Raw genomic sequence first — 13,995 nt, 5'->3', positions numbered from 1 at the left:
CCTGCTTCTAACTAATACTGTTTTTTATTTTTTCCATCAGCTCATCCCCCACAGCTAATACCTTTTGTATCAATTGACCCTCCCTCCTAGATTGTAAGCTCTAGCGAGCAGGACCCTCTGATTCCTCTTGTACCGAATTGTAATGTAACTGTAATATCTGCCTTAATTTTGTTAAGTGCTGCGCAAACTGTTGGCGCTATATAAATCCTGTATAATATTAATAATTGTTTTAATGTGATTTGAGAATGGGTGGCATGCTCAGTGTGAAACTATGTTACTTTTATAATCAGGAAATCTGATCACATTATTTTCTGTTCCCTCCTTGGCTCAGACTCACACTTTGACATCTGTTAAATATTGTGAAGCCCTTGATTTCCCCACTATAAAGGTTTCAGCTGCAAGTTTTATGTTTTTTTTTTTTTTTTTTTTTGTCCTGTTAGGGAAAGCATTTTTTGCTTGGTCACTGCATTATAGATGGTTGATGCTTTTGTTTAGGATCACAGGAACACAAGCCTACCATTTTCATGTCTGTTTAAAGAAAGTAATAGCAAAGGCTACGTCCATTTAAACTGATAAGTCAGTCTTAAGCCAGTTCAGCAGGAATCGGATACATTTTGATCCATGTATGTGCAGTGTGGTTGTACACAAGTAGATCTACTGATCCACTTGTGTACAACTTCCCTGTTGGAAAATTTCTGCTCATTCAACATCACTGGCTTTAGCCAGCATTGCTGATCAGTGTTTTCTGATGGCGGTGAAGCCTCCCGGCTATCGGAATACCATGACACAGCTGGAGGATTCCACCATCTACCTCAAATGTGTGGATGGGGAAATCTAGTGATTGGTTCAACCAAAAAAAAAAGACAAAGACTCATGGCCTGCCTAAATTGGTAACCAGGGAACTTGGTCATTTCTTCCTTCTTCTCCTGGTCATCTCCTTTGCTCAGAGTTTTCAGTTTTCGCTCTTGGGTGTACACAAATAACTTTACTCCTGTGCATGCACAAGGAAGTTGTTTGTACTGGCACCTAGCATTTTACAGATGCCAGGAATGTTCACTGTCTGCTTGAGCTCGGCCAACTAAGTTAAATACTTACCTTCTTTCCAATTCCAATGTTTTTCACTGTGCAGCCCTGCCCAGTGGAGCACACCCTTTCCAGTATCCTAAGCCTTTCCAGCCTTTCCTTATTTTAATGAGCTCAAGAGTCTTGGCTATGTTTATTCTAAGGTGTGTGCCACCGATAGGCGTGAATGCGTAATTCCAGTAGAATAGGAGGGAATTCAACATAACAAAAACTACTAACATCCAGGCGCTACCAGCTTGCAATCAAGAGTATGTAGCCAAAACAGGGGAAAGTCACTAACCCAGCTGCTCAGACTATTCCACTTGGAGTTGTGGCATGTTAATGCAAAGAAATACACAAACCAGAGCGCTATAAGAAAAAGTGACCAAGATGGTGCTGTAATTTATAGATATATCAGTTCATAGTAATGGAATCTCACAAATCAATTGTATATGCAAATTATCCAAAGGTAAAATGTTTAAGTACATGATCGGCATCAAGTTTTTAGAGGTTAAAAAAGTTTACAGCGCTGAGTCTGCATAAGCCTGTGTATTGGGGGGGGGCAAGGACTTTAGTTGTTGCATACCGGCCCATTAAGGGATCACCATGGAGAGCAGTAGGTGTGTAAGCCAAGCCATGTTATGCCCAGGGGAACTTCAGAAGGGCCCCAAGGGGGGGTAATCGCAAGAATGGTAATGTAATGGGAGAGCAGTAGCTGGCCACCGACCTGCACACCAGAAGTGTCGTCACAGATATCTGAAAGTGGCCGAATCAGGAACTGCTAGACTGCCCGGAGGCCACAGCCACTGGAACACAGAGGCTTGGCTAACAAGCTACCAAGTTACCATGGCAACGCATATCACAGTCCCGTTGTGGCTGTGATAAAGCAGCAGGACAGCGAAACGCATTACCAATTGATTGATTTTGTGAGATTCCATTACTATGAACTGATATATCTAAACATTACAGCACCATCTTGCGGTCACATTTTCATATTACGCTCTGGTTTGTGTGTTTCTTGGGAATTCAGCATAACAGACTGGACTTGGAGGGGACAGTTAAGTAAAGCAGAAGTTCACTTAAGGCAAACTTGTACATTACGCAGCAGAATAGCTTCAAAATAGGCTGTCACTGATCTCAGTACCTATAGGCATTGTAGAGACATTTATTTTCAACGTTCACAACAGAAGCAGTAAAGTTGTAGGTCCAACTCATTTTCTCTGGCAACAGGGACTTGTCTGCCTACCAACTTTCTAAAGGTAAACGCTAAGTGTTTTAAACTGAAACCAAGTAAAATCCAACTTCAAAGTCACTAATGTAAACTTTAACCCCTTCCCGCCCGCCTTGGCATTCCTTTAACCAGTTCAGAATAGCCAGAGAGCAGGCAGGATCTGTAATCTGTCAGTGGTCATATAATCAGAAGCCATCCCTTTGGCTACTAATCTGATGCATGTATAATGAGCTGTGTGCTCTCAGCACATAAACAGCCTCCCAGGGACTCATATGTGTGGCTTGTGGACTTTGAGCCAACCATTTGCCACCACACTTGTTGGGCAGTTGTAAAGGGGTTAAGGATTAATTCACTACACTTGCAGCTGCCAGGGTCAGTAAAGGGTGCGAAAATATTAATTGAAAATATGATCTATCAGTCATAAATCAAAGCAGTCTTTTAAACATGATCATTTAAATCAATCTTTATTACGATTGGCTTTCAAATACACATGCAGAAGTTTGATCAGAAGTAATCAGCAAAAACCTGACAGAGCCATTTAAATTAACAGACAAAATTGATCCAAGGCTTACTAAATTGATTGGAAGGAGGGTTTTTGTTTGCGTTTTTTTTTTTTTTTTTTTCAATAAGAGTATTCACATTTACCAATCCCATTGATATTGGATTTAGGATTAGATTTACGAATATGTATTTGATACGTTGTGTGTGTGTGTGTATATATACTGTATACCTTATGACTTCTTGAACAGTTCCCAAAGCTCTCGTTCACATTAGAGTGACAGGTAAAATTGCATGACAAGTCACACCCTATTGTCCGCAATAGCCATGTTTAAATCGATGTGACGACAACTTTGCGGTGCCACATCAATTTGAAAAAGTAGTTCCTGCACTACTTTTGGCGATTTCAGGTGCAATTTGAATAAACATCTGTGCATGAAGCCACACAGATGTTTTCAAGGTCACACCGAAGTGTGCAATATTAGATGAAGTCGCACGATTTCAAAGCCGCATTAAAAAAGCTGCTGTAACTAAGGTTGTTTTTTTTGTTGTTGTTTTTTTTGTTGTTGTTTTTTTTGTTGTTGTTTTTTTTTTTTTTGTACATTTTAAAGGCAGAAAAAAACACCAAAGGCACATTCAGGAAAGGAGCTGAAGAGCAGAAAAAACACAGAATGCACCTAAACGCATAAAAAAAAGCTATACAGGTTTAGCATTTTAGAGTTCATGCATTCCAGTGGAATAAATTAATATTAATATAGACCCTCCTGGACGCATGTGCAGTATGCACCTTTTTACTGCATTTTTTTTTTAAGCCGCTTTTTCCCGCCAAGATGTCCTTAAGTGCATGATACTTTAATGTTACATATGCAAACACTAGAAATCTCCCAGTCAATACAAAAAATGGGTTTCAAAAGGGGGACAAGTGGCTAGCATAATAACTGGCAAGGCATGCTGGGGATTTTAGTCCCTTGACAGCTGCTAGGACTCCAGCTGCACATACCTCGTCTTATGAAAAGGTGCTGTGCACAAACTGATGGCTGGAAGGAAGATAAAAAAAATAATGTAGAAAACAGAAATGTTGGAATTTTTACTCACTCTCAATTCTAATAGAAGGCTTTTTGGTTTTCATTGACAAGCGGGGTTCTGAAGCACAGCCTGCTGGGCTCTGTGTAACCATTAAATACAGCCTTTCTGAATTCTAAGTGTGCCCACCATGGTCATGACTTTTAATGTGACATTTCTGCTGTCAGCAACATTGTCACATCTCTGCAGTCTGCTCAGACAAACCAATATATGGGGGACAAAATAGTGGAAAAAAAGAATGAAAATGGTGGGGGTTTCTAGTTAGAATTTCAAATGATGTTTTTAAAAACCCATACCAGTAGGAGCCCGTCGCTTGCTGGCTTAGCTCTCCAATATTAATATGTAGGACACAGTTGCAAACCAGCAACACACAGAGGACAATTCCACTACGTGATAATAAACTACCAGGTTGATAAGGAATGAGGTGCTATAAAAGCAAATACATTAAAAGCAGTCGTTCTGAGGTATATTATTATACAAAATACATCAATGTACTGGGAATTGATTAAAAAAAAAATACAAAAAATGAAGTGGAACTTGTACCAAAAATGAATTTCCCATTAGCTTTAGAATAGTTACAACTTTTGTCAAACATTTTGCTGACATTGAACATTAAGATTAAAATAATGTGGGCTAAAACAATCCAGCAAGTACTAGAAAAACACCATTAAATACAGAATGCCTTCTTTAAAGTAAATGACATGTGGATGACATTGTAGATCACTCTGATCTTGCTTGGATGCCATGCTGATCAAGTGCCCCCATGCATGCAGATCAGGAGCTCTAACTCACCTGATCGTCCGGTTATAAGTTTTGAGTCAACAAGCCCAGAGGCTGCTGATAAAAACTAAAACAAGCTTGCAGCTTGATTGCAATGACATGTAGAATGCTTCTTATGAAGTAAAAGGGTTAAAATGGTTGTAAACATCGGATATGAACAAAGCATATCCCTCTGTAGTGTGTACTTGTCTTAAATTCAGAGCACGAAGATTAATTTTTGTCTGCAGCCAAATTCCTCTGCTGTCAGCATGACTCACTTCTGACAAGTTTTCCAGACACCAAGAGAAAAAAGGTGACAGGGGAAAGACCTCCAGCTGTTTGACAGCCTCAGCTCTGTTCTTGTGTACTGTGTGAAGGGGGGTGTGTCCCCTCCAATCAGCTCTCAGAGCTCTCCTCACTGAGCTCTGGAGTGTGTAATTTCAGCTCTCCGCCCCTTTTTTTCTGACCATTCAGACAAGCTTTATAAATGCTGGAGTTTGAACAGCTACAACTTATGGCCTCACCTGTGGCCAGGCACTTTACTGGGTGTATGGAAGGGGTGTGCAACCACTTTAGAATATTATTGAATTCAACCCCTTTTTGTAAAATTTTGGTAGAGTGGCAAATGGCTAAATCTCACCAGTTCTTTTTACCATCTGTGTCCCATTAGGGGGATTTCTATTAACTGTCTCATCTATAGGCCCAACAAAGTGAATGGCAACCCATTCTTAGACATTTGCAACTAGAACAAATGTCTCCATGGAAGATTTTCCCTCTATTCCTTTTCTGGTGACCAATTACAGTTTTGAACTTTTTCAGACTTTTAGCCTGATAACAATGGTCACCATTACAGAAGGAGTGAGGCTTGCCCTAGCAGGGACAGATACAGTGCTAGAAAAACCTGTAAGCCTTCCCTACATAATACAACTTTTTAAAATAACTTGGCTTAAGATACATTAAGACTACCCTGGGGATGAACTTGGTGATTTTCACAATTGAAAGTGCTAGTCAACACAAATTTTCCATTGGAAAATCTGTGTGATGGGGCAGATTATTGCCACTGCTCATTTAGAAACTATTTTGAAACTTTACACTGGGTACAGTAAAGAGCGAGAAGGCAGAAGAGCAAGGAATGTATAGCATAGACTTTAACCACTTAAGGACTGAGCCTCTTTTTGAGATTTGTTTACAAGTTAACCACTTAACAGCCCCAGAAGAATTGGCTGCTCAATGACTAGGCTATTTTTTGCGATACGGCACTGCGTCGATTTAACTGACAATTGTGCAGTCGTGCGACACTGTACCCAAACAAAATTGATGTCCTTTTTTCCCACTTTTTTGCTATAATAAATAGCCCACATTTTTTATCAAAAAAAATAATTTTTTCCTCAGTTTAGGCTGATATGTATTCTTCTACATATTTTTGGTTAAAAAAATCGTAATAAGCGTATATTGATTGGTTTTTGCAAAAGTTATAGTGTCTACAAAACATGGGATAGAATTATAGCATTTTTATTATAATTTTTTTACTAGTAATGGCGGCAATCTGCAATTTTTATCAGGACTGCGATATTGTGGCGGACACTTTTGACACATTTTTGGGACCATTGACAATTATACAGCGATCAGTGCCATAAAAATGCACTGATTACTGTAAAAATGTCAATAACAGGGAGGGGGTTAACTGTGTTCTCTCACTGTGTTCTAACTGTAGGGGGGTATGGGACTGTCTAGGAGGAGAGAGAGATCGGTGTTCATACATAGTATGAACACACAATCTCTCTCTACTATCCTGAGAGAACCAGAATCTGTGTGTTTACACACACAGATCCCGGTTCTCGCTCTGTCATGAGCGATTGCGGGAGCCTGGCGGTCAACGCGCCCTATGCATTAAGATGAAAAAACACTTGGTAGTGACCCCCCCCCCATTTTAACTACCTGAGCCCTGGAACTTGACCCGGCGGGGACGCACGGTCTCTCTGCCCAGGGTTCTCGGCTCTTGTTTGGAAAGATTGACAGCAGCAGGAGCCAATGGCTGCACTGCTATCAATCAAATCCAATGGCGCCAGGGGAGGTGCCAGTCATACATTCGGCGGCTATGAACCCCAAATGCTGGACTCGAACCCTTACAATCACTTTAAGTGGTTAAAAGCCTTACCATTCTGATATTGACCAGATCGAGTGACTGTAGGTTTTTAAATACCATCCACAGTGATTTTTTTGCTCCGAGCACCAGTATATCAGTCAGAATGTCTTTCTGGTCATTTACTACTATAGAATAAGACCGAAGTCTGGGGGTTTTGAAAACTTTCCTTCATATATATATATATATATATATATATATATATATATAAGTGAGTTAGGGACCTTAGATTGTAAGCTACTAGAGGGCAGGGACTGATGTGAATGTACAATATATATCGCGGGTAAAATAAGTATTAAACATGTCACCACTTTTCTAGGTAAATATATTCCTAAAGGTGCTATTGACATGACAATTTCACCACATGTCGGTAACAACTCATGCAATCCATACATACAAAGAAACCAAAACAAATAAGTTCAGAAATTAAGTTATGTGTAATAAAGTTGAATGACACAGGGAAAAAGTATTGAACACGCTAACTGAAATGTATTTAATACTTTTGTACAAAATCCTTTGTTGGTAATGACCGCTTCAAGACACCTCCTGTATGGAGGAACTGGTCACATGCATTGTGATTTTGGCCCATTCTTCCACACAAAAAGTCTTCAAATCTTGAAGGTTTGGTGGGCCTCTTCTTTGAACTCTTATCTTTAGTTCTTACCATAGCTCTTCTATTGGATTTAAGTCAGGTGATTAACTGGGCCATTCTAGCAGCCTTATTTTCTTTCTTTGAAACCAATTGAGAGTGTCCTTGGCATTGTGTTTGCGATCATTGTCTTGCTGAAATGTTCACCCTCACTTCATCATCTGTGTAGATGGCAGCAGATTTTTATTAAGAATGTCTTGGTACATTTTTCCATTCATCCATCCTTTAACGATATGACGTTTGCCAAATCCATATGTTGAAAAACAGACCCACACCATGACGTTACCACCTCCAAACACCACTGTTGGTATGGTGTTTTTTTAGGGGTGATGTGCGGTGCCAATTGACCTCTAAACATGGTGTGTATTATGGCATCCAAAGAGTTCAATTTTGGTCTCCTCTGACCAGACTATATTCTCCCAGTATTTCACAGGCTTTGTCTAAATGTTGTGCAGCAATCTTTAAACAAGCTTCAACATGCTTTTTCTTCAGCAATGGAGTCTTGCGTGGTGAGCGTGCATACAGGGCATGGTGATTTAGTGCATTACCTATTATTTTCTTTGAAACTATTGTACCTACTAATTCCAGGTCTTTCCTGAAGCTTTGCACAAGTGGTCCTTAGCTCTTGGACAACTCTTCTGATGATTCTTTTCACTCCTCTGTCAGAAATCTTGCGAGGAGCACCTGATCATGGCCGGTTTATGGTGAAATTATGTTCTTTCCAATTCCAGATTATTGCACCAATAGTGCTCACTGGAACATTCAGAAGTTTAGAAATTATTCTGTAACCAATGGCATCAGTATGTTTTGCAACAATAAGGTCACAAAGGTCTTGAGAGAGCTCTTTGCTTTTACCCATCATGAGATGTTTCCTGTGTGACACCTTTAGTAATGAGAATCCTTTTTGTAGGTCATCAGTTGAGATTGAACCAGCTGATATTAATTTTTCACTGACCATGGGGCAGGATTGCTTTCTAATTATTGATAGATTTCAGCTGGTGTCTTGGCTTTCCATGCCTTTTTGCACCTCCCTTTCTTCATGTGTTCAATACTTTTCCCCTTTTATCATAACATTTTCTTACATCTAACTTAATTTCTAAACGTATTTGTTTTGGTTTCTTTGTATATATTGCATGGGTTGTTCCCAACATGTGGTGAAAATTTCATGTCAATAGCACCTTTAGAAATATATTTACCTAGAAAAATGGTGACATGTTTAATACTTATTTTACCCGCTGTATGTGTAAAGTGCTGCATAAATTGACAGTGCTATACAAGAACCTGTAATACAATGCGTGAACATGCACACTTGGGCAATACAAGTCTGTATGCTAATACAAAGATCACTGCTTGGCTCCCATTTCTAACTGCTAATCTATTCTCCGTCTACTTTTTTTACTACTTTTTGTTTATCCCCATAAGGCATAAAATTACAACCAGTAAGTAATAGGGGGCATTGAAGCTTACTACAAGGGACACACCGGGCCACAATAAAAAAAATTCAGGCTTAAAATAAATCCACACAAAAAAAGCTATTTTAAAGGTTGGTGGGAACCAGAACTATGACTCATATTTTTTTTCTTCTACCTCTTTTAAGTGCCTCTTTAAAAAAAAAATGTACATAACTGAGTGCTATTCTGGGACACAGAGGCACTGAGAGGACATTTTAGGCACCTGCACACATCTCTTCCTATAATCCACTTTGTTCCAGAGAAAGGCTTCATCTATAAACATGCAATACTGCCACCAGACAGGAGGAACATTTGTATAAATTTTGGGTAACTTAATGATTCTCCAGTGCTTTAGTAGACTTTCAGCAGTTTATAACTAGTGGAGAATATAATGCCGGATGACCATGGAGCAAAGTCCTACTGAATCACTCCCTGTGACCTTTCAAGCTGCTGTCATGAGATGTGAGAAGCACCTTCTAGCAGCTGTCAGTGGGAGAAAGTATTAACGTTGCTGTAAAGCTTTTTTCAGCCAACAGACTCACTTGAAGTCTGACATTTGCAGAAAAATGGAAAGAAATAAAATATATTTTTTAAGTATGTTTTATCCAGAACATAAAAATTGCAAAACTTAATGAATGTCCTTTCAAAGGCTTGTAAGTCAGCATATAGAGCTTTGTTTGCCAAGGACACTGTAGAAGAATGAAGCACATAAAAGAGCACAATCTACAGTAAAAATAACAAGGCATTACCCAGAGAGGAAGCCCTGGACTGCAGTGGATTAAGAATATATATTGAGGCTTAAAAAAACAGCATGGCCCTTTGTCTTTATTCAATACAGTAACACCTTATAAAATTACTGCAGGAAAAATAATCTTTTATATAGTGAAGATCCCAAGTTTACTATAAAGCCAGCTGAAACGAGAGTTGTGCAGGAAAATGGCATACATCTATCTAGAGAGAGGAATGATACTGAAAATTGATTATTTGCTATTGCTTTCTATAAATCACTGATCCATGTACCAAAGTATAACATTCTTTGTTATTATACAAGTATTATATGATTTTGTTCAAAACCAGAACACCAAAACTGAAGATATTTACTTGATATCTCTCTCCTTTTTTCTTTTCAAAATACAAGGTTTTTTTTCTCTATTTTAGAATAGTGGGTGGGGTCGTACCACATATATTTCCTTTATGCCCCTGCTCCAGCAATGCATCCAAAATCACTTTTGTATGGCACAGATACAGCCTAATTTATTAGAGCAACTCCAAACCTCATAAACCTTTTTTTTCTGACTTGTTGGCTTTATAAATGCATGTGTGGCTTCTATGAAATACAGCTGGAAGACCAATGGGAAAGCATGACCAGACAACTGCTAATAACACACTCTCCACAGCCTGTCTAATAGTAACCATGTCCTGTGGTTGACTACTTTTCTTTTAATAATATGGTCCTGTTATTTCATATTGTTATGCTTTCTCAAGAGCTAGATATATGTTTTTATCAATATAAAGTCAGGCAGCTGATAGGGTAGCGAATGTCAGACCTCAGTGTTGCTCTCAGACCCAGTCATCCTAATTGAGAAATCAATTATACTTAAATAAGGGAGCAGACATTTTTTTTGTACAATTCATCCTAAATGTATTCCTAAAGGTTAAGGAACTGCAACTTCCAGCATTCCCTTTTTTAGTTTACTGCTAGCAAGACTCACCAAGCCTGCCATGCTCTGCTAGTCACTAGTCACTTAAAGGGAAAGTACAGCCAGAAGTTTGGCTGTACTTCTCTTGTGGATCGCAGGAGTGCAGTTCATTCTGCACTACTGTGACCAGTTTTCAGCAGACTGCGGGCTGAAGCCTGCTGTCTGCTGACATCACAGAGCCACCCACATGCCTGGTCAGGATCCTGCCACATGCCTGAACTGGCACCTGGCTCAGCCTCTCAGCGATCCGCTGAGAGCCTGAGTCAGCCGCTCCCGCCCCCTCCAAAGCTCAGCGATCCAGTGAGTGCGGGAGGGGGTCAGAGCAGAGAGCCGATGACTAACAAATCACCAGCTCTCTACTTGGGGAACTGTGAGAACCGAGCGATCAGCAGTGCTAGATAGCTCGGTTCCCAGTGTTAGACGTGCCAGGGGACAGGTGCTACATCCACCAGGTAAGTATGATTCTTAAATAAAAAGAAAACCCCAACAAATTATTTTCCTTCTCTGCTGCTCCTGGATACCAGAATCTTATACTTGTATGCTGATGTTTATAAGCCACAGCTTATTTTGGGTTTACATACAGTATATTGATTGGAAGTGGATATTCCCTATCTCATTGGAGATAAGTAGAGGAATCAGCACAGGGGAAACATCCTACTTGACTGTAAATGATGTGTCTTGTGCTGATTTTTTCTGTTTTTAATTTTTGCTACACTTTAAATTGGAATGGAAGTAACTAAATTAAAACAAACAGAAATTTGGGGAACTTCATCTTACATCTTGTAAGTTCTGTAAACCAGGGATGTGCCCTCAAAACCCAGGACTGTATATCAGGAACTAGTAGTACCTATAGGAGCTATAAGACATAGCAAGCCCTGTACATCAGTAGATGGTGTGTCATCTGTTGAGAAATTATTCGCCCCACATGCTGGTGAAGTGGCCTGCCTTCAGCATACATGCTGATATTTTTTTTAGTGCAAAGCACATTTCACAAAGAGATGTGTTACATATGCCAGCACTTCTCTTAGGTTATCTATTAGGGTCATCTCAACCCCTCAATTTTATGCTTGCCTTTTTTTATGATGAATCCAGCTCATCTTTTATTCCATACATGGCAGCTCTACAATGCGCCTACGGTGGCATATCAACAAGGGCAGAGTTGGTGCCTTCTCATCGATGCAGCTTCGTCTCTTTGGATAAGGCCATCTAATGTGTATTTCTGAGTTATTATTGTTATATTTCACGGTGAGCTGACTGAGCCTTTGCAAGGACTTGAGCAAAACACCATCCATTTGCCGACTGCTTTGTCCTTCGTTTTGTAAGGGTCACCGTCTAATTGATGCTCATATGAGCTCAGCTGCTAAAACTAAAGTTTAGAAATGTTTTATGCGTATAACAACCAGCATCCTAGCGACACGCTGCATCCTTTTAACTGGGATAATTTCTAAAGTTCATTATTCAATCTTCAGCGGAACAAAATCTAGCAGTCCTCTGAGGTAAAGGGTAAAATATTAAATTAAGCTGACATGTGACAGACCATTGGCAGCCCACAGAGTGGGAGGTGTGGGATGCCACACCTGGACCCCCTTCAAAATGAGCATATAATGATCCTGAACGTCATATTTCTTGTAATAGGGATTTGGGAAAGCAATTAAAATCTGCTCAGTGTTACATGCTTGAATTATTCATTTTAAATGTTTGTTTTTTCCCTTTTCTGTTTTCTATTCCAAAGTAATAATTGCTATATGAATATTGGCAGTAGTGAGAGGAGCGTGATGCCAGTTTTCTTCTACATTTGTTAAATCCACACCTCAATTCAAACAGTAGAAGATCATTGTGGTAGGTGGTATATTTGATGCCTCTGTTGGGGGAGAAGAGTGTTACAGGGTCAGATGTTAAAGCTTTATTGGCCTCCAGTCTACTTAATTGCTGCAGTACGAAACTACTAGATTCATAACGTCCTAACATATCTATCACTAGCAAACTAGAAAACTTTGTGGCTGTAAAAGATACCTATTGACTAATTTGACAATTTATTTGCTTTTATGTGTGTATCTAAGTTGAAAAAAGGTGACCAGCAGGATTTGGATTATTTTGTTAAATGGGATCAGTGTCCCTGTATGTGCCCACAGTTCCTAGTGGCAACCCAGTACGAGCCCTGATTTCTGTCCCAAACCTTGTCTAGTTGGGTGGATAAGATTGAAAGACTCTTCTTTTCAACATACAACTAATTATACAGTTAGGACACATATGAGCTATATGTAAAATTTCTGCGAAGGACTTGTAACTATGTGTAGCCAGTTTTGTGATCATGTTACTCCTGCCAGAAAACTCAGCCAAGTCAGTGACCTCACTTTGCTACACTGCAGTTCACCAGTACAGCATGGTCACTAACCCTCCTGCAGATTATAAATAGGATAGTAAAGGAGCAATAAAACACTGATGAATTGCCTCTCTGATCTCTTCTTCTAAGAGTAGGCTCCAAGTGTTAGGGTATACTGTGCAATGCATTAAAGACTTTAACACTGTTGCCTTTACCTCTCCCAGTCTTAGGCTAGCCATGCATGGGTCAGTTTATTTGTTTTGTTGAACCAATGGGTTGAATGAAAAAAACTGACACGATCCACACATTTAATGTGGATGTGGGAATCCTCCCCGCTGTGTTGTATTCTGACAGCGGAGACCCCCCCGCCATCAGATCACACAGATCAGTGCTGCAGTCTGTTGCTTGTGGCACTGATTGAGCGAGGATATACCAACAAGTCAGTTCAGTAGATCGACTTCTGTTCAACCAGTGGCCACACATGGATTAAAATTTGGCCGATCCCCGCAGAACCATAGATGGATCAAAATTCAGTAGGTTCAGGAGGAACTGGCTGAATTTCGGTCCATGTATGAGCACTGTGATTGTGCAGAAGTCGATCTACCGATCAAATTCTGTTTACTCATCCTGCTTGAAAATTTTCACTCGAACAGCTCTGCAGACCACCTCAAATGTGTGGAGGGGGGAATTGTGTCCAGCAGGTTTAACGAAAAAAACTGACTTATCTTTGACCAGATTTTGCTATGAAGTTAGAGAAAATTGGGCCCCTGGGACAAAACTACTTTCCGAGATGTAAACAGAGGAGGCTGTTCTGCCTGGTAAGAATAATAGATGGCATCTTGTGGTGTCAGCTCTTAGCCATAACTTTTTATTTTTAAATTGAATGTATCCTCAAATAACTTTTTGATTGGCTGCTCTGCCATATGCTCCATCAGAATCGTTTTAGAAAACAAGGTTTAAGAAGTTTGATTTAGGGAAAAGCATTGTGAAAGCTGCAGAAAAGCTATTGGTTACTGAAATGATATATCTTTCTATGACAGACCATCGTTCTACTGCACTGACCTTTTCAGGACAAAATCCGCATAGGCACATGCAT

This window comes from Aquarana catesbeiana, linkage group LG03 (assembly GCF_042186555.1).
Source record: "Aquarana catesbeiana isolate 2022-GZ linkage group LG03, ASM4218655v1, whole genome shotgun sequence".
Lineage (NCBI taxonomy): Eukaryota > Metazoa > Chordata > Amphibia > Anura > Ranidae > Aquarana > Aquarana catesbeiana.
This window is presented reverse-complemented; position numbering follows the sequence as displayed.